A 23,249-nucleotide genomic window follows, 5' to 3' on the forward strand; every position below is an offset into this window, starting at 1 on the left:
TGCTTGTCTTCGGTAAAAAAGTTCACTCGCAAATATTGTGTGATCCCTCATTTTCCGGTGGCAACGGCTCCTATTATTTATCTCGTGTCCCCCGCGACCTTCATGTCATTTCCATCAAGAAGACGGATACGTGTTAAGTTGTCGTGGCTCTGCTATCCTTAACGTTCCTTTATAGTCGAAGTTTACCTGTTTGTGCTGGCTCTCCAGGTCCCGAGGTGATTTCAGATACCTGAGACGTGGAGCTGTGAGGAGGAGACGAGAACGAAGGAGGAGCTCATCCTGCCAGATTCTTGACGTGCCGCGGTATTCTACGTCCAAAGAGGCACAAACTCCATTAACTAGCGTGAAGTTCTGGCGTTCCCTCGTGGCAGAAGCCGGGCTGCCTGCGAAGTTAAAATACTGAAAGGTATTTTGCTGAAATTCTGCGCAGCGCAGATAAACCGAGTCACGCGCCGTTTATTACCGCAGCAGCGCCTTTTCAATTTTTAACAGGACGTGTTCCGCTTCTTAGGATTCCGCGAAACACCTTTCAGACGTCAACGCCTTCTGCAAAATTGACAGCAATTCTACCTTCAACAAATTCAACTACGAATTCCCTAAATCCGACTAACTGAAACAAAAAGAATTAGTGTCCTAATAATAATTTCTTGTTTTTATGATTTAATTATGTTTTTAAAATAATATTATAGATATAGAAACTGCTATAATATTTTTGTATGTGTGATCCATTTATCTGATTCTGTCAATGGCTTCTGCAAAATTGACAGTAATTCTACCTTCAATAAATTCAATTACGAGTTCTCTTTACAACCAAAATCCTACTAACTGAAACAAGAGACTAAGTAGAATACTACGGAGACCTATCTGATTATATATCAAACAGTTATTAAGGCTCAATAAGGAGCTTAGAAGTTCTCGCTGTGCCTCTCGACAACTCGGTACTATATCAAACACCGCTACACCGCCCAATATCCTGCTGAAACGTAACCCTCTCCCACCCCTCACTTTGCTGCAAAGCCGTAGCTTGCTTGCGTATGCGTGAGCCCCGTCGACTCATTAGAGGAATTTATTGCATCCCATCTACAACCATACGTCACAATTAAACCTGCTTGCGTTCGGCAATGTAGTTGCATCCCCACCTCTGTGGCTCTATCTAGTACGCGAGGACCTCTCTCTACCGTTATATTAACCGCCTAGAGCTTGCCAGATTATCGTTCAGGAATTTCTGAATATAATTAAAACATTTATCAATAAATTTAATACAAATAACTTTTTCTAATCTGTCATTATTATACTGCCTATAAAATTATGACTGGTCAATCCCATCGATCAACAAGAATATTTGCACTGTGTTATGTCAGATTACACAAGTACACCCCGGTTCAATTGGGGCAGCATGGCGTTCGATATTATCCCTGTTGGGGATTCTCAACGGACGCGGTGTCGGGAGGTAATTCGGCATTGCGTTCGCAAATCAATTACTGGACGGATTACTTTGCAGGTATATGCACCGTCGGTCGTCCTCCGAGACAAGGGCTAATGATCGGCCATGAATGCATTATTGATCAGATTAATAGGCTCCATTGTCACGGCTACAGGGAGCGGCCTAGCAAATGCTGAAACGCCCCTTCCTCTACCTGCTGGACCCCTGAACCTTAATCTACGCGCCTCGGCATGAACGATTCCAATTGTCCCTTTCCCACAATTCAATTAGGCCGAGTGGTCGCAGTTGCATTAACAGATTAGAATGTCGCAATTTTGATGGCAAAACTCCTTGTTACTTGTTAGAATTAATTTTTTGATGTAACGCGTACTTTCAGTACATTCATGCGCGTAATTGAGTAATCATTCGTGTGGATTGTTCTCTACACAACGACAATAACAACAATGATTAATTATTTATCGATCGGTTAACAGGCAAACTGTGCACGTCCCACTAGAGGTGGCCATTTTCGACATCCAAACGTAATATACAAAGCACCATATATTACAACAGATTTTACACCCAACACAACATTAAACATCGATTTAAATATGAATATAAAATTTTTGTGAAAAGGGTTCTTAAATATACTTGTTTCTGCTTCCCTTGTTGTTGAGCCAATAAAAAATAAGACAATAAATATGAAGTGATCTCCATATCGAACCCTACAGTAAAAGTTTTTCCCTGTCGTGAAGAGGGTGAAAACACTTCCGCCCGAAAACTTGCATTATCAAATTCTCGCAAGATACGGCCTAAAAGGTTCACAAAAACTAAATATGAATATGAACGCCACCCCTCGGGGTTCAGGGAGTAACTTTGGGGAACCCGTTCGAGACACGACTTTTATCTTTATCGTCGCTATCTGGTCCCCTTTTTTTCTCAAAACTTTGTGGTTTCCGGTCGCGTACGAATCGATCGATCCAATAATAAATACCGCGAAAATCGTTCGCAAATGGAAACGAAGTGTTGAACGTTTATATGCAATAATTCCGGTGGACAGCGGAAACGCATTAGTGTATTACTTTGCGCGAACCGTAATTGATTAGGAACTGGGCGTCATGTGTGTTGCGGAGCGATTAATCAAATTTGACACGCTTTCGCTCGATTGGTGGCCGCCGTTGTGTACACTAATTCGTGACGACACGATATAAAAATTCGTGTTAGAAAATTAAAAAAATAATTAAACCCCTTTGTTTTACAAACAATATTATCAAGGATATGGCTGCAACAACGATTGGGAAGACTTACATACCAAGCGTACTTTGTAGACAACTTTTATGAAGCCCCCGCCCATCTAATGCAACACAATCTGTTGTAAAGTTGAAAAGTGCTCGCGACAATGCCCGAACTAAACCCAGATAAAGTTCCGGCCACTTGCCGACTCACCAGTCCTCTTTAATTCAAATGAAATCCTTGCAAGAAGGAGTCCTAAAACGACTCCTTAAGAATCTTGCTTTGTTTCTAATACACAAATTTTAAATAATGCTTTGTTACATTGTTAAAATAAAAACTTTTTAATCTAAAGGTCTTTCATTAAGCGCTTCCTATTTTTAAAGTTAAATAAAACAAAGTGTTTGTGAGATATAAATGAAATTTCTTATTCGATGTGTGAAATCAAATGTCCGCCGTGGTTTCGCTGCGTGGCACGCATCTGAGATTTCCAATTTTCCATGACTCTGGCACATAAATCAGACTGAATTGGACCACTGACATGGATTATGTTAGCTTGGAGGGCCGCTGATGTTTGTGGCTTATTCGCATAGCCCTGCGACTTAAGAAAACCCTACAAGAAAAAGCCTAAGCGGGTCAAATCGCACGATGTTGGTGGCCAGTCCACTCAGACCCTGCCCTGAAATTGCTCATGCAGAATGACTAATGTGGCATCAGCTGTGTGGCATGTTGCGCCGTCTTGTTGAAACCACAATGATATGTCAGTGATGTCCATATCATCCAATGCAGAGCAAAAGAAGTTCGTAATCATAGCCCTATAGCGTTCGCCTTTTATAGTCGTTCTGGAAGAAATATGGACCGATGACACCGTCAGCCCAAAATCCACACCAAACAGTGACTTTTTCGGGATGCATTGGACGCTCATGGATCTCATGTGGATTGATTCATCCAGAAATGAACCTCATCGCTGAAGATGCTTTTTTATGAAAATTAGAGTCAGTTTCCAACTGTTCCAGAGCCCATTCAGCGAACACACGTCGTTGTGTATGGTCGTTTACCTTCAGCTCCTGGGTCGGTTGAATTTTGTACAGGTGCAGGTCCAAGTCACAACGCAAAATTCGTCAAGTTTCGTCATCGTACAGGTGTTGGTTCCTTGTTTACTGAACAAGCCTCCAATTTATTCATCACACTGCGAATAGTCCTCTCGGTAGGACGACTACGACGACCGTAAAATGGGCGAAGCCCGCGAAATCATGCGGAACGTTGCCTAAATAGAACACCCATTTTGATAATAGAATTTTATCATTTGCATGTGTTGTTGAACACTATATCCGTCCATGATGATTTGGCAAAACAGACTGAATAAATCACAGCCAATCTGACAGATATAGCTTCAGCAATATGGTCGCTACCAACTGTGAAAGTTCAGAAGTACTTTGTTTGGAAAAGTCAGGGACGTAGTTATTTTAGGTAAAATTCCATCTTGAAAAGACGTCTTGTCGCATCAAATCTTCTTCTGGCGTAGTGTAACTTCTGCAATCTCGACCCGAGGGCAATCCTTAAATATGATTCTAGTTCCAGGGCGAGACGACGGACGTAATGGCATGTACGCGTCTATCTAATTCCGAGGACACACAAGTTAGCGCCGCCGCTGTCGCGGGACCTTATTTAGCGTCTGCCGCCCCGACGCCACTGTAGCTTCCCGCACGTATTCCCAGGACTAATTTATCTCGGCGTCAAACGTCGCGGTCTTTGGGAATTGCCGCCGGTCCCACGGCATGTTTTCTGATGGCGGCGCCACATCTACGAGCGCACCCTGGTGACGCAACATCCCGTTTTGTCTCTTTCCCTCTGACGCGCGGATTCGTTAACACCTCATATTACATGCTTTCGACCTCGTTCGAATTTAAATAAGCGGATGCCGCGTGAAATATGACGCGTATTATGTCGCGTTCTTGTAGGGAGATCACGTTCTCTACTCTCAAGAAAGACGACGTCGAGATATCCTTATGTCTCTTTGACCCAAAAAGGGTAATGTTTTAAAAATAATTTTTTCTCCTATACACATTCTACTTCATGCATAGGCAAACTCTACCATTCATAATAGTCAGAGCACTCTCTAATGACTATATTACCAAAGTAACGGACGTTATCTATAGATTAGAGATACGAATCGACAAAACGCAGTAGTCTCAGTGGCCAGTTTAGTCCGCGACGAGAGAAAATAAATCACTGAGTTATCAGAATGGTAGCATTCGCCAGGTATATCATCGCAAAGGGCCGATGGTCCGCCGGATAAGGAACGCCGGAAGTACGTGTGTACCGAAAGCGTCCCGACCCCGCACGCCATGTTTTTCGAACGGAACATAGATTGTAATGAGCACGTGTCACGTTCCGAACGGACTCTGTGATTTACGCCATCTGTATTGCAAATCCGCACTAATCATAGCCTGTCGGAGATATTTACGGGCCAGTTTACCTTGCTAAGGCTAATTGTTGGGTTAACAGATAAAAACCAACGAAAATTGTTCAACGATAAAAATCTAACACAAACTCAATTTTCTTTTTTAGGAAGGCTTTTATCGATTAAATATGTTTTAGTGTTATATTACTAAAATACGTTATTAGATAGTTTTGACAAACCATGCTGCAATATTAGTTAAATAAGCAATTTTTCTAGCCCCCAATTAGATAGGATTTTACATGTATAGTATTTTGATTATAACAAGAGAACCAGTCAACCGATTTCGTTAAACAATGTCTCATTCGAAAGCCTAATCTTTGGTCAATACGAAAGTGGAACGATTTGAAATCTTTTTCGAATTCCGCTAAAACGCCAAAATAATGCGAAGATACACGAAAATAACACAAAAATGACCTTTTTTAAGTGATGATAACTCGTAAACAATGTACCCTATGATCAAGATCTATACGTCATTCGATTCGTCATAGTTTCTTCTATCGAAATTACAAAATGCCCGATTTTAATTCTCTCCCGTTAACCTTGAACAGCCCTCAGAATGACACCGTGTTCGGCTCGTTGTTTATGTACGTATGAACGCCCGAAAGTCTAGCTAAAATTCTAAAAAACTCTAAAAAATTAATTTAAACTAAATCGACTATAATTAAAGAACGGTTTGACGGATTTTAATGTTTTATATCTCAATCGAAAGTTTGTGTCTGGTTGTCGAAATGCCCGATTCGATTTTGATTAAAACACAAGAAACGAATTAATCAAACACATCAATTATTTCCTTAACTAATTGACCAATTTTAGTCATCAACATCTCGATCCAAAGTATGATCTACAATGAATGCGAAGAGGGAAATGCCCGATTTCAAAATTTACTAATTACCTGCGTACGGCTATTGAAATGACCCCACGAATCTGCTGACTGGAAGTCTAGCTCCCAATATGAAAAAATTAATTTAAGCTGCAATCGACTATAATTAGGGAACGGTTTGACGGATTTGAATGGTTTATATCTCAATGGATAGCTTTCGTCTTGATGAATGCGGCCCAATTCGAAAAATTTCGGCTTTTGAAAAAAACACAAAAAATTAATTAATCAAATAAGTCAATTATCTCCTTTGTTAATTGACTTAACTTCGCATAGGTTACATTTTTTCTCCTGATAATTTTAGTCTCATTACACAAAGAAACAGTGATTCTGCTGCATGAGATTTCTTAGTCAATTTTGGTTCATTTTGGTCCACTGAATATAAAAATAGTAATTTATTTGTTGAATTGACTCTAGTTTTTGAGATAAAGTATTAATTTATACAGAAAATTAAATTTTGAGAAAAGAGAATATTGTTGAAATCTATATTTTAAAATTATTTATCCATTCGACTTAAAACAAAAAATAAAACAAAATTAACTATAATAAACAAAAACATATCGGTAACTTTTAAGAAAATCGTTTTCTGTGTGATTTTCTATTGTGTTTTTGATTAAGGCAATCTCTCTGTAAATTCCAGCAATAATCCGCCATCATATGGTGGTCCCACCGCCCTTTATATCTCTCTTCCATAATCTTGATATCTTGGTGAAACCGCTTCCCTTGTTCTTCGCTGTAGTCACCCAAATTATCTGGAAATTTATCTAAATGGCTGTGCAAGTAATGCAGTTTCACGCTCATGTTAAGTCCCAGTTTTTGGAATTTTTTAAGCATGTTGTCTACCAATTCATAATGTGTTTCAGCTTTGTGGTTTCCTAAAAAATTTTCGACAACCAATACGAAGCTGGACCATGCTTCCGATTCAACTTGATTCATATGGTACCATTCATACCCTTTACATTTACAGCGCAAAAATAGCAGTCATCAAAGTGGTTTCTTGGCTCTCTCCAAGTCATCGGTATTCCAAATGGCAGCCCTTTTCGACCTCCTTGTGTCCAGTATCTGAGTGACTCCACACAAGTTTTACAAACTTTATGCGGAACCCAACATTTATCTTGCTGTCCAAGGTGTTTTCCAAAATATGCCTGACAGGCTTGTTTCACGAAATCATTTATATTCCTTCGTTGCTTTTCCTGACAATATTTACCACATATATAGCAGAAATGGTCGGGATTATTAACACAGGACTTGCGTGATGATCCACTCATACTTTTTTATTTTCAACAACTACGTCAAGATGACAATAAAAATGACACAAGAATGAGTAAACTACACCGAATAGTGATCAAAAAAGACAATGTTAAAATTTTAAGGCTATTTGATATTTCGAGGGTTTTGTTATTTTAATAAAAATACCAGTTCCACAATTTATACAATGAAAACAAGTTGACGAGGAAAAGAGCAATAAATAAAAAACGCGTATGCGATCCCAGATGTGTAACACTCTGCTATACCACCAATGTTGCTTAGTAAAGATTTACCAATATAGGTGTTTACTTGTAATTTTATGAAATGTTAGATAGTATTAAAAACAAAAAAAAATTTAAAAGTGAATGTGAAGGCTGTAGTCCTATACGTCAATGGCCGTCTTAGGGTGAGCTTGATATTATATTTTTCCCAATCAGACAACTAATTGTCGATTTATAGTAAATTATGTAAAGCTGTCTTTTCATTTTATATAGATTGGTTTATCACGAAAACTAGAGTCAATTCAAACAATCTAATTTATAGCATAAGAACTTCATAATGATGTGCATTTAAATTGGCTCCATAAAATTAGGCCGCAGAAAAAAAATATTGTATTATCAGTCCAAGTAAAGTCCTACTTCCTATTATCCTTCTTGCACGAGACAATCTGTAATTACAAATTCTTCCTTCTTTAGTAATATTCTTTAACGGGTAAGGCTTCATGACTTTATGACTTAGAGAAAATGCGTCCTCTGCAAGTGCAATATAGGATAGCACGACATTTATATTAGGCAATTTCTTGTCTGTTAGAACATTTAAAAGAGATATGTCATTGAGAGATTGCGTAATAACCTAGCACCAACATCAATATAAAGAAATATATAATTTGCATCTGCCAAAGCAAATAATATGATACTGTTGAAATGTTTGTAATTGAAATAATTGAAATTGTATTCAGGACATTTAATGCGGATGTGTTTACCATCCATTGAGCCTATGGTGTTGTAGACATTCCATTGAATTTCAAACTCCTTTGTAATATTTCCCCATTCTTCCGAAGTAATAGGGACCTACAAAAAATGCAACCTAATTTGTTCAATTATGTTATGGTTCAAGCCCAATCTATTATTTTGTTTATTTTTTAGATTACTCAAGACAACACATTACAACATGATCTTGGTAAAGTAGACCAACCCCAAACACTGTCTAAATTGCAATCAAGAAACCTGAAGAAAAATATAAAATAATATAGAAACTGATAATGTAGATAATCCGCTATTTCAATCATCAAGTATAAAGAAGGGATTGTCCAAGCGAGCAACTGAAAAGCGGCAAATCTCAGAAAATAAAGGTGAATTTGAGACTTTTGGCAAGTTCATAGTATCAGAACTACGAGCAGTTCGGCAAAATAGCAATGATTATGCTGGAAGGGTAGCAAAACGAAAAATTCAACATGTGTTAATGCAAATGTAGGATACAATCATGGCCAATCAAAGCTTCTACTCATAACAATTTCTAATGAAAATCTTTCCGGTGGACGTAATTAGCCAAGCTATACAAATAGCTAATGCTCTAGATAGATCTTTTTTTAAAAATGTGTACATTTTCTTTGCGTTTAAATTCAATAATACACTTTTCTATGCACTATTTATTTCTTGTCAATTGTTCCACTTTTCAAATATTAATAATTTTCTTATTAAATATCAAGTGTTTTTTAAGTTAACATAAATATTCCTTAAAAAATTCATCCTCTATAGTCATAGATTGCCCCACATCTATCTCGAATAATTAGCAAAAGAGTGCATTGAGGTATGCGAGTTTTATACTGCAAACTGGAACAAGATTCACCAGTTGCTAAGAATCTAGGTATTACAATAAGGCGGTCTTCCACGTTTATACTGTTTCTCAAGTAAGTATTTTTCGTTGAAATTAAGTTATATTCCCTAAACGTCAAGAAACAAAAGTTCTTCTCATACATTCTGAAGTAGTTCTCGTAATGTTTGGGTCTTCATTTTTCAATACTCACAATGATTTTGAATTCCCAAATTATTACGATTTGCTACTCAAGGCCTAACCCACATTCGTTTTTTCTTCTTTTTACGTTGCTTTTTCAACAATATTGTAATTATTGAACTCAAACAGGCACGGAAAGCAAAATACTGTTGTTCATCGATTTTGTATAACAATATGATGATGATGAAATATATTACGTAGTATAATCGACAACATATTTTCCATAATATTTTCTCATCAAACTTTATATCACACATATTTGATAATAGATCTATGACATACAACTATGATAGTGTAATATTGGCCATAGACACAGATATGGTTATCTTCGACTGGATTGTATAATAATTCGGACACGACGTTCAAATGCTACTTGATATCATACATGGGTAGGTAATTTTCATTCGTAATAATGGTGATACGAATTGATATCTTAAGAACTACACCAATATATCATTATATTAGTATTTCCAATTTCAACAATAAATTAATTTGAAACCATATCACATTATCAGAGTTCAGGAAATACGTTGTCTATCGACATTGTTATCATTCTTATCTTAAGAGGATTTTGCCAATATCCAGAAAGTTATATGTATATAGAACTACGCGCCCGTGAGTTCTGAATACTCTATCTATATTAAAATAGTCATTCGCCGATAACTGCGAGGCTCGTGCGCTTCTCTAAATTATTTATGAAATAACCAATCCGATATTCGCATATGGGACTCGTAGTTATCGGTAAACTCGTTCTATACGTTTCAAGCGTATCCAATCAGTCCCATACAACGTTATCGAAATGAAAAGAAGCTTTGTTTACGTTTTTTTACTGAAACACTTTTTATGTTTAGTATAACAATACAAAGTTATTTTAATCTTGAAAAATCCAAAATTTATCTGGAGTTAATTTGTATTAAATTAGAGCTTATTTAATGAGTGTAGCAATAAATTAAACCTGACAATTTAATGGTTTTTTTTTGTAAAGAATGAAAGATTTCAATTTGAAAACCTGAATACTGCTGATACAGTTAAAACTAGTATAAAAAATTCGTATTGTTTTTACTGGAAATGAAAAACATTCATTTTCCGCTAAATGGATTTTTTTGCAATGTTTTTTTTTAATGAAAAAACGGCCATTATTACATTAAATTATTAGGTATGGTTACTTTTCATTGCACTTGAAGTAAAAACGGATACAATTACTTTAAAAGTATCAAATAACCGTCTAGAAGGGAATATAATATTCTTCTAAAAAACATTTTTTAAAACTTATTTAATCCCCTTACCTAGTTTTCACGGCTCTAACATTTCAATCTTCCTCTCGATTCGCTAGAGGTATAATATATCTTCAAACCGTTCTCTATTACTCTTCCTGGGTACTAATTAATAGCAACAGAGTTTAGTAATTTAACCGCTTTAACTAGTTTAGGCGCACTTAAAAACTTTACTGGCGTATAACCTGTAATAATAAGTTCGCTCTAGCTTTAAGAGTGCATGAAAATAACGATTATTTATAATAATAAAGACACAAATTGGAAGTAAAAAGAATCAAAAGTATTATTTATTTTTAAAGACTTTTTAGAAATATCATTTGCTGATTGGTGCCATCCGTTAGTAAACGATCGAACATTTTTCATTTCGGCTCCTTAAGCGCCGACCAATTTCCCGGAAAAGAGCGTGAACCGACGATCCGGAAACTCTGGCCAAAACGGCAACAGGAAGTGAGGAGCATCCTTTGTCTTAGCGGTCTCGGGGGAGACTGTTGCAGCCCTCTTCCTTCGCGTTCCGCTTACGCGATACTTCGCAGATCCTTTCTAGATTTGTCAGGGAGGCAATCGAGCAAAAACGCCTCGTTCTGGGAGCAGGAATGACCTCGGATAAAACATACCTCGCCCGGATGTGGGGGCGTAATGTGGCGATAACCCTTAGCCCTCTCCCATCGTAAAATTCTATGGGACCAGGTGCCCGGGATGTAAAGTCCTTACGGAAATTTTCCGATCGCTTACGTGCGGAGGACGTGGGTTCCTTTCTTTTTTATGGAATTAGCCGATTCTTGCTTCGTTAGTTTTTCCAATTTTCACTAATCAAAGTTATGGGATTAAAGAAACTATTTTATGTGACTTTAAAACTTAATTGTTATTTCTAATCGTAAAATAAAGATTGAATGATATTATTTTTCGATGCTTCCCTTTCGATACTTCTTTATGTTACGTTCCATCGCAATTTTCCAATTGAGATATATTTCAGTTGTGTTTCGTCTTTTTCACAAGCAGATCACAAAAGAAGTTATCCTTTGACTACCTACATTCCTGCGGCGTTATCTATGCCGGGGAAAAATGACATTCGAGCAAGTTTTCCAAGCCTCCCGCTGCATGTCGCTTATTGTGAAGGGCAAAGTTGGGGCGAGTGGGTGCTATCTCAGCGGTGCCCATTACAGATTTCGAACACAATAGGTTCGCCTCCAAGTCTCGGCATAAATTAGGACCCTATTATTCGCGGCCCTTTCGCCCTGTTCGCGTTCTCGAGCAAATCTGCCGCCTCGTTATGCATGTCTTTAGCGTCTAATGGCGTGCAATGTTCCCCTGGGGCTACCGGTTGCGCAAAAATGGGCCCCGCAAGCCGTACTAATTCCCTCTACCTCGTTTATTTTTTTTCTACTCCAACCGCGTTTTACCGCCTACACAAATCAACCTTAACCGTAAATAATAGTCTCGGTAATTCCAACGGGACCCTCCCCGCAGTCACTTAACGGTAAATTATAGAAAACTATATTTTTTCCGGGGATATCGCCGTGCTATTAATTCCCGAGCTGTTTTACGGGTTTTACACGGCCCCCTAAACCCGCTCCGCTGCGGGCCTTATTTATTTAAAAAGCACCAGGCGCCGCTAAAGTAATTCTATAAGCAACGGGGTACTCCCCATAACTGTCTCATTCATATTTATTAAATTTTAACCTGAGGCTTTTTAGGTTAAAATTCATTCAAAAATATTCTGGATCAGCTTGCCAAGAGAGAATATCTAAACAAAGCAACGATTTTAAATAGAATCATTACTTTAATCGTTTTCCAATAAATTTTATAACCAAATATTCTATCTTATTAACCGCTACGACGACAGCAACAAACTATTACCCTTGTTTTTCTATCTACTTTACAAGCCGATATCTTCGTCGTCTTTACAGATAGCGGAATATTAAACACGAGAAACCCTGATCTTTCCTTCATCTAAAATCGGATTTTCTCCTGTCGATAACTTGATATTCACAGCGCAAAAAATACAGAACATCGCCGTGTTCCGAATAGCAGCCGTTATGGAACTGAATTTAAAAAAAGCTTTATCAATTTGGAAAGAACACACCTTGGGCTATCTAAACCCGGATTTTGTCCGGTCAATATCTATCGGCGTTGGCCATAAAACACGGTAAATTGACATTTCGCAGTATATGGTGGCAAGAAAAAAACTAAACCCATATCAATAACATAGGAAGCTTTCTGCTCTGTCTATTGAAGTACAAAAAAACCGAAAACAATGCTTTAAAACGATTTTTTTTTGGAAAAACACTCTTACCGGTGCGTTTTTGGAGCACATTAAATCACTTTCGGGTTAATAACTTTCTTATATGATATGTACACAAGTCCAGGAGGAAATTTTCCGCTCTATACAGCGATATATATCTTTAGTAGATCACATGGTTGCACAAGCATTTTATACCCCATAAACGGCGAAAATCGCGTATAATTGCAGTATGCAAGTGTTTACGGTGCCATAACTTTCTTATATGATACGGACAAAACACTAGGAACATGTAGAACCCATATGAAATCTTCTGCTCTATACAATGCTGTATAACTTTAGTAGATCACATGGTTGCACAAGCATTTTATCCCCCATATACTGCGATAATCACTTATGATTGCCGTATGCACATGTTTAAGGCGTCATTACTTTGTTATATGATATGGACAAAACTCTGAGACCATATAGAAACTGTAGGAAATTTTCTGCTCTACACAATGATATACAACTTTAGTAGATCACATGGTTGCACAAGCATTGTATCCCCCATAAACTGCGAAAATCGCTTATAATTGCAGTATGGAAGTGTTTACGGTGCCATAACTTTCTTATATGATACGGACAAAACTGTAATACCATATAAAAACTATAGGAAATTTTCCACTCTCTACAGTGGTATATAACTTTAGTAGATCACATGGTTGCACAAGCATATTATATCCCAAAAACCGCAAAACCGAGTATAATTGCCGTACGGAAACGTTGATGGTGTCATAACATCCTTATATGATATGGACAAAACTCCGAGACCATATAGAACTCATATGAAATTTTCTGGTCTACACAATGGTATATAACTTCAGTAGATCACAAGGTTGCACAAGCATTTTGTGCCCCATAAACTGCGAAAATCTGTTACTTCTAACTTTCTTATATGATACAGACAAAACTCTGAGACCATATAGAATCTATAGGAAATTTTCCGCCCAGGTGTGTTCTTTCCAAGTTAATAAAACTTTTTTTTTAAATCTCGTTCCATAACTGCTTCACACGGACTAGAAATTTAATAATTTTGAGGTGTATTCGGAACACTGCGACATTCTCTATTATATTAAGATATCGACAGGATTAAACTCCGTTTTATATTAAGGAAAGATCATATTACAAGATCTTATTACATTATTTTATTCTATCTTATTACGTTATAACTTTTCCTCATTCTTAAAAATAAGCTATCACGGACCATAAAACTGCGACATTTTCCCGCAAATGGCACTTATATCTTCTGGGTTGTGGTATAATGTCGTTCCGTCACCTTTGCGGGCGTTAGATTGACGTAATTTTTCACGCTCCTCGCACGTTTATTTATCAATTCCACAGTTCCGGACTTCCGGGTCACGAGACTGCTGCGCCGCGCCGCCTGGTTGTGTATGCATATACACCATACCCGGGAAGCTCTCGCAGGATGGATGTGCAAAGACTGCGGTGAAGCGAATAGGGCCATTAAACACCTGAAGCCAAACCCGCTTTTCGCCATCTGCTGCTCATACTTCGCACTTCGCGCGGCGAAATTAAGACTAATTTCGGCGGATTAATCGACGGGACGTGCGTCTCTGGGCTTATCGATCTTTGATGGCAGTTTGAGAGGAGGCGCGGTCTGCGCGAAATTGTTGTTCTCCTGTCTGTTCTCGACGGAAATGAAAACCGAGCGACATCTGGCGTAATTTTTTATGAAGGGATAACGTGAGTTTCGGAATAAACTTCATTGGATTTACGAATAAAGTTAGGGAAGGGTGAATTAAATCCGTTTATTGGGTGTCATTTGTAAGAATGTATTACTTAAGTACTTGAAAACTGTTGTTATAAACATGCTATTAAACGTTAAGAGATTGGGCCATAAAATTGATGGCATTAGAAGATATTAAATAAACTTAAGTGGTGGTGTAAGCTTCTTTCCTTTTAATTTTCCAATGTTTTAATCTTTTGTTAATCTTTTATGAATCTTTTATAAATCTTTTATAAATCTTTTGAAGTTAGATTGAATGGAGATGTACGAGCATAATGAATATTTTAAATTGTTTCTGGAGGGTAGACGACCGTATAGTAGTAAAGATGCGTCTATTGTGCGGGAAGTAATCTTGAAAGTGGAGACACGGAGCCGCAGGTCATCCCTGAGATTGGGGGACGAGAGTCTTGTGTTATCCTGGGGACGCGTCCAGACGGTGGATATAAAATCCGAGCGGGAACTTTACCTATAACAATCGCTGTTATTGTACAGTTAGCCCAGACGGGGGCGCAGTCCGCAGACTGCACAATGTACGTTCCGACGCGGCCCGAACTTCGGGCAGTTCCCGCGGGAACTTGCGAGAACTTGCGCGACAAATAAGGCAGCCGCTCGCTTTACGGTCGTGGCCCCTTCCAAATTACTTTCTGGGCGCTCGATTTCAGTTAAGAAAACAGTTATTAAAAAATCAATAGTTCCGCAACGTAAAGGTTTTAAGTAACACTTCCATTTACGTAGTAGTAACGGTTCTTACTTTTTTTTTAAGTGGAATCCATTATGATTGTGAATACCTAAAAGAAGTTGTCATTGTCATTTTGAGTAGTATCCTTTCATCTTTGTATAAAACGAAGGCGTATTTTTTGGGACGTGAGTATACGTTTGGCCGTTCTTTTTGATTGATGGCTCTCTTGGCTTGTATCATACGGGGGCTGGAGGGCGCACTATGCATGATTATGTAAGAGGAGGCGTCCCTTGGCCCCCGCGCTGCCATTTCGCCTGATGACGATGCCGGCGGTGGCATTGTGTCGTTCGTAGAAGTCTCTCCCTAAGTAATGATAAGTCTCCGTTAGGCACGTCTCGGCAGCTGCTCGCATCCAAATCATCCTAATTGATTAGAATTTCTCAAAATCCTTACAAAGTTATATAAAGTTCCTCTTCTAGGTGATTAAAAGAATTGTGCAGATTTCAAAATAGAAAAGAATAAAAACCAGGGTTCCGCTGACATGGGCGATTTACGATCATTAGTATGTAATGAACAAAATTAACGCTGCCGGAGATAGTCGGCCGCGCAAATGGCTTCTAAATGACCAAATTAGAATGTTCAGGCGTGAATACGACAGATAGCGCACAGCCGCCGGCCTTTTTCGTTCCTCGTCCGCACGTTTTAATTGCATGTAAATAAACTTGCACTGTAACTTTAAATGCCCTTCGAATTTTACAGACATAAAAATGTAATCAGAGTTGTTAGTATCTGTGTTACGCTTTTCTAACTATTTTTAATATTAATGGAAGAAACGTCATTAAATCATTAATTTTGCTTGAAAATCATACACCGAAAATATCTGAAGTTAAGGGTTAGTTTCCCGTGCAATTTGTCGCGGGCCAGTTATAATCCGATACATTTATCTTACATGCCGGCGATTCTTAAAGTTACATGGTCATCATTCACTAGTTTCCCCCGCATTTTCCGAGCGGGGCGGCATCTGGAGTGGACGCCCAACAACCCCTTGCGTCCCCAACGTTAGCCGCCCGATGCGACAATACGGCCCAAATTGTTTTATTTTCCGACAGCAACTGTAAAAGAAAGTTTTGCGGGAAACCATGTGGAAAATTGGATTCAACTTTTTGCCAATTCCCGTTTTCTCTGCGGAGTCGCCGGTGGGCGGACATCGGGACGCCAAAGGGGTTGCCGGGGGGGACGAGCGCGACGGACGATCCGCTTTTGCTGCTAATATCGCCGCTATCTCCCGTCCAACCATTTAATCTTCCTTCTCTTGTGCTTCCCCTTTAGGTGGTTTTCCAGTTCGACTTTGCCGTTTTTATTTTTATTTCGTAATGAAAAATCCCTATACTCGTCTACTTCCCAACTTCAATCGGTTATTTACTGAAACCAAAAGTGAACATAATGAAGTATTTTGCTTTGGAATATTTTATAAATAATGAAAATATAGAGGGTTTTTAGAAAAAATATTTATTATCGCAAAACTCAATACTTTAAGGATTTTTTTCATATTTTTGTGAAAATAACATTCGCAGTGATGCAAACTTTTTTAATTATTTTTGAATCAGTCGTCCTGAATTTCAAACATGGTAAAAAATAAATGTTTTATACTACACCGCAACGTTCTCATAAAATAACACGCCCTACAAATAAAACTACATTCAAAATCCGGCTTTACTTTTAATTTCTGTCACACGCTTTTGTTCGTCAGATCTATTCAATGTTATTACGAAAATTCTATTTATTAATAACAATCATAAAAATTGTTTTTTATATCATCGTAGTATAATAATATATCTGTTACCAAATAAACAATAATATAAAAAGTATATGTTATTATTAATAAATTTGTATACAGAATTACGTTTCTTTTCTCCCCGGAACCACAATTTTCAACATAACATTAGGGAGCGGCGGCGAAAATTATCGTTCTTTTTAGAAAGCTCGGAAATTAAATTCATCAACACAAAATTCCCTCTCATTTTTATTTTAATAATAACAGCCAACTTTGTATCACAACGAGTGTTATAAATTGATTTTCTTGTTCTTTCTTTCTTCCCACTTTCTTTCTTTTGTAACATCAAGGTACTCAAGATAATGACGAAGAAGTTTTCCAACTCTTTTTATGACAACTCTTGGCTTGGGCTTGGCTTCCTCCACTATCCTCTTCCAATCCAACCGGTTTTCAGCGACCCTCCTCCAATTTCCAATCCTCAGAACCCTGGCAATATCATCCACTCTATCGTTCCATCTCGTGCGGAGCCTACCCTTGCTTCTTGTACCTGTCATGTTTGCTCTAAAAGCTATGCTCGCAGTTCTTTGCTAGGGTACTCTGATAATGTGTCCAGCCCATCTAAGTTTTTGTGATCTTACAAACCGTATGACGTCTTTGCCTTCCATCAAATCTAAGAGTTCAAAATTCATTCTTCTCCGTAATTCATCTGCTTCTATCACTGGTCCAAATATTCTACAGAGTATCTTTCACTCAAAGACCCGAAGTGCGCCTTTGTTCGCTTCTGTCAGATTCCAGGATTCCGCTCCGTAATTAAAACTGGTCTGATCAAGTCTTATACATCCTCAGCTTGGCCCTTCTAGATATGTCCTTTGATTTGAAAATCAAACTTGTAAAAATTACACTTAGATACTTGAACATTCTTGAAAGTATATTCGCCTACTGTTATAGCTTCAGGTCTTTCCCTCCGTTCCACTTTGTGATATCTTCATGTACTTAGTTTTTTCTTGATTTATGTACAGGCGTTCATCTTTGGCTGTTCTTTCAACGCCAGTAAAAATCTCCGCATATGCGCATGTTTGAAATAACTTTGTCATTATGCCTCTGTTTTCAAGGTCACCGATGGCTGAGTGTAGGACAAGATTAAACATTATCGCTGATAGTGCAGCGTACCTGTCACAAACCATTTCGTATCTCAAAAACATCGAATATGCTTCATTGCAGCGATACCAGGGCTCTGGAGCCCTCTATTGTCATCATTGCTACCTGTGCAAGTTTTCGGGGGATTCCCATTTGTCTTAAATTATACTCAAGCCTGGTCCTCTGTATATTGTTAAAGGCTTTTTTAAAATCTATGAACATACAGTGTAAGTCAACGTTATACTCTTAGTATTTCTCCGTTACTTAACAAAGGAGGAAGATTTGGTCCATTGTAGATCTTTCTTCCCTGAAGCCATACTGGTACTCACACAGCATGTTGTCAGCATATGGCTTTATCCTCTCATAAATTACATTCGACAATACTTTGTATGCGGCATACAAGAGCATAATTGTCAGATGATTCCCGTTTTCCATTTCTCCGTCATCCGTTCTCGTTTCCATATCATACATATTAATTTGTGTAGTCTACCTAGAAACTCCATTTCAGCCATCTTCATCAGTTCTCTTGTTGTCTCATAGAAGGATGGCAGTTCTACCTTTGGTTCAGCAGTTTGTATTACCGCTCTCTCCGTTTCTGAATCATCTGCTATGGTCTCCACATTCATCTTCCTTTACCTTCTATCATCGTAGAAATCTTTTACTAGAGTGTCTGTATCATCTTCGCTCTCGCAGCATTCCTCTACCTCGCAGATCTCTCGTACTCCTCATCATACCACTGATTTCTCGCTACCTTTCTTGTTCTCACAAACGTTCTTGTTATTTCTAGTAGAGTCCTCTCGATGTTGCTCCATTCCTCATTTACGTTGTGCAGTGACAAGATGCTCTTATATACTTATCGAAAAATCTTTTTTGAATAACTGTATTTAATGTATAAATGCTATAACAACGTGCTGTAGTCTACACAATAACGAATTATCTAGTATTTTCTATCCTATCAGAAATGAAATCCAAATTAAAGGTTCAAATTTCTTATGGAAATGTTGTTGCATACGTTAGCTGCTACTTCAATCCGAATGAGAAAATGTTGAAAATTCAATGAAAACTTGATTTGTGGTTGTCGGAAACTTTAACGCAAAACCATTCTGGAGTAACCGACAGTAATAGCTCTATATTCCATAGAATTATACATCGATCTGTAAACTACTGTAAGAATACGTTGGCAGCGATCGCCAGAACATTTGGTTCAATAAAAGCAATTGAAGATTATTCATGACATTCCGATATAGGATGGAATATGCATAGGTTGCGATTTGGTGACGAAGTACTCCAATAAATCTTATACGGAACACATGTGACGCTTCAATGTTGATAAAACGAAAATTTGGACGATTTAAACCAGCAGTATAATGGCAGTCAAACGAAATCGCCGAGTTTTTCGGAAGGATACAAAAGTAAAAGGATACTTACCAGGATTAAAAGTAGAAACTCATGAAATTCATAAAAAGATAAATTTGGCTGAAATAAACAACGACCACAACAAAGATCTTCGAGGCTTTGGATGTAAACTTACTTTGAAAACTCCTGAATATGTATTACATTTACCTAAAGATTTTTCATAGCAGATGGAATATACAATAGAAAGAAAGGTCATTCCTTACTCCGATGTTCATGTAAACTTTTGTGCTTACTGGACAGAACAGGGAAATTGTTTGCGAGTTTTCTACAGTGTAGACTGAACTATTATAGTATCAAAATTGGTTACCAACATAGCTCCAACTACGAGTGCTAAAGCTGTTTAATGGATACTCATCTACGATTTACAAAAGTTACACAAAGGTCTGTCCTGGCTCCTGTCATAGATCAGTGTTATAACGTCCAATTCCATTATTAGGTGTATAGCAGCCGATTACAAAGCTCAGATGAAGATTTGGAAATAAGACGTCGGAGATGAAGATACGACATCTATCAAGAACGATAGCTCATGAGGTAATAGTACCATAACCGGCTGAAAGCTGATGAAGAAAGGAGGATTTAAGATTGGAGTAACAATGCTAACTAAGAAAGCAGCAGATTGCACCAGATCACAATTAATGATTCCTTTAATTTCTGCCAATTATTTTTCTTGTTTTTATATTAACCTTCTTGAATAGCATTTTAGTACATTTGAGTCCCCCCAGATTTTCAAAGTGCGCTTACCAGCTTCCTACTCTCAATGTTAGATTAGTTTCCTTTAGTTTTTTTAAATATTGGAAACTTTTTCGGAGGATTCTTTTCATGGATGAGTCACAATGTTATACTGACAAACAAAAACATCAAGAACATATAATAATAAAGTAATGATTATTTTAGTAAATAAAAAATCGATAAACTAATTTAAAATGCCCCATTCCATAAACTTCCTATCGCAAATCTAAGAATTTCAACAAGACCGTTTTAAGATCCGGAGTCCGTTTAAGCAATAGCTATGGTATACGGGTGAAAAACACTGATAAGTGGTTTTGATAACGTCCGATCTGGATACCCCCGGGTTATCGTAGCTAAATTCACTTATAATTTCGCACTTTATATTCCGAATTTCGCTGTTCGCTTAAAGGGAGCGGATTTCAACGCAAACCGTAGATTCTTATCGGGTCCCGGATGATATTTGAGAGGCGAAGAAATGCCTACAAAAAAAATACAAGCAGAACGTGAGTGGTCGCTAACCGTTGATGGATCGCAATAACAAACGTTCTAAATGCTAATTTTATTGTTATGGTTATATGCCGGTTTTCGTATGGAGCTATTTATACTAAATGGGGAGACCTCTACTATGTCTGGTCTTCTTTTTAAGGGATAATTTTGTTGAAACTGGGTCAAGTTTTAATTTAAAATATTACGAGTGTGGTTGAATCTTACAAGTTTATGAGTGGCCACTTGGGGACGATATCAAGATATTCGTTTCGCAGAAGAAATGCGGTTCAATTTTGGGGAAACAATAAAAAGGCGAAGTTTATCGAGGGCCGTTCTCGAGAACCGTTCGAATCATTTTTCCGTTGTGGGATTCGATTAATAAATAATTTATGGTGCCCGCGACGACCGTTTCGGAATGCGAAGGGTGCACGGGACGAGGGAAGATCAAATTTTACGCTATCTTCGTCTTGATTTACATTCTATAGGGACCAGAGCGTATAGCGGGCCCGATAGAGGCAAATTGCCTAGTAACATAATATTAAGATGGCCTCAGGAGATAGCCGAAATATGCATTTTGTGATCCGGGTACCGTATAGCCTCGTTCCTTATAATACACGCTCCCTTTTCCATTACCAAGGCTACATTACGATGTTGGTCTTGCACACTGATTTTACACGAATAAAGAACTCCATTTTCGTCAAGTAAGATAAAAAAATGCTTTTTAGTCTATTTATTTTCTATTGAATTAACAAGAACATAAAAAGAAAGAAAATACTCGAATGTTTTCTAATCGAATTCGTGTATACGTGTCCTTTCAAATCCCCTTACATTTTCGACCCCCAAAAAGAAGTTAAGTGATAGACCCTTAAGCGCGCGCCGTTTTAACGGAATTGCCGACAGTTTGGTAATTTTTTCACCGCCAAACCAGACGGGTTCGGGAAACAGACGGGAAACAATTACCGCCTCTAATCTACCGGCCGTTCTTTTAATTCCACCCGGGCGAACGAAGAATTGGTCAATTTGGCCGCCGCTAATTTTTACTTAATCCAATATACGCCCCCTGGCTAGAAATCTCAAGAAAGTCTAAGCCATTAGTCCGTTCGGTCTTCTTTTGATTCACTTCCGAACACGGTTTTTGTTACCTAAACCTTTTACTTCTTTGTGGAAACGTCATCGATTTTTAACAACTCGATTATCTCCATGCGGACGCGTACGATATGTTCAAATGAATTTTCAACACCTCACACATATATTACGCCGACGGCCATACATTGATCTACGACCGTTGTATTTAAATCGACCTGTTTGCCATTCGTGCCGGCCAGTGTTAATTACCATGAAATTGACTTGACACCATAAGTTATTACTTTGTAAATTTGGTTAACAACACGCCCATACCTTTTAACTTTTTTTAATACCTTTTTTATATAAATTATTAACGCATATAAATCAAAATCTAATTCAAATTGGTGAAAGTTATTAGTCTTGAAAAGTAGTTGTTAAATATAATTCCAAACTACTTAAATAGATTAATACCACAACTGAACTGTCACTGTATGTGTTAAGCGGAATTTCTAGCTGCAGTTTAATTAAACGCTTTATTCACAGATTACACAAACAAAATGAAACACAATTCTTAATAAATAATAGCTTATTCCTATTTTGCTTGTTCTTAAACATGAATACATTAATAATTGTTTCCATTTCCTCGAAACATAAATCAAAGAAAGTAGAGTCTATGTGACAAAAACATTCACCTTTCATAAATTATGGATCCTTCCATAAATATTAACATTATGCAATAGAACTACCAAGATTCTATATGTATGATATGTTTCATATTTTCATGAAAAGATCTAGGAATAAATGTTGGCAGAAAGCTATCTATCATTTATGGGAAAATGAAACCTTTGGAGAACTCTCTAATACGTTTTCTCTATACATTGCGATTAACACCTCAGCTTGCTATTTTTGGGAGCCGTATATCACGCACTAAGTTTTGAAATTCGAGCTTAAAATGGGTTTAGAATCAAACTATTCGGAGATCTTGCCCTTGTAGGAGTGGAAATATTTTTGGAAATGTCTAAATATCAGCAGGTCTACTGGAAAGTGGACAGAAATACCATTTACAGGTTTAAGCAATATGGCGAAACTGTTCCGACATGTCCTACCAATGGGCTGCGGAACACACTATAAGCACTGATATTGTGCTATGAACGATTAATGCTCGATAGCAAATTGTACTGCCTGAGCGGCAGTCCTGGATCGAAAGCGAAAATTCTCTGGTTCACAGATGGATCAAAAATGCCACGAAGAGTCGGGGCAGGAGTATAGGTCTAGACAGTTCGGATTAAGCAAGCTTACAGCCTTGTTACGTACTGTACTGTGTTCCAGGGATTCTTCTTGAGAGAGGGGTGAAGAACATAACAGTACGATTTTTTTCAGAAAGTCAAGCCGGTCTCCAGCCCGCC

At 37.8% G+C, this 23,249-nt stretch overlaps 1 protein-coding gene across 1 annotated transcript in view; it reads right to left on the reverse strand.

Annotated features, from left to right (window-relative positions):
- LOC111424116 (Trehalose-6-phosphate synthase 1) overlaps positions 1 to 23,249 on the reverse strand; it is a 222,592-nt gene that overhangs the window by 158,462 nt on the left and 40,881 nt on the right. The window lies entirely within an intron of this gene.

This window comes from Onthophagus taurus, chromosome 11, assembly GCF_036711975.1.
Source record: "Onthophagus taurus isolate NC chromosome 11, IU_Otau_3.0, whole genome shotgun sequence".
Classification (NCBI taxonomy): Eukaryota; Metazoa; Arthropoda; class Insecta; order Coleoptera; family Scarabaeidae; genus Onthophagus; species Onthophagus taurus.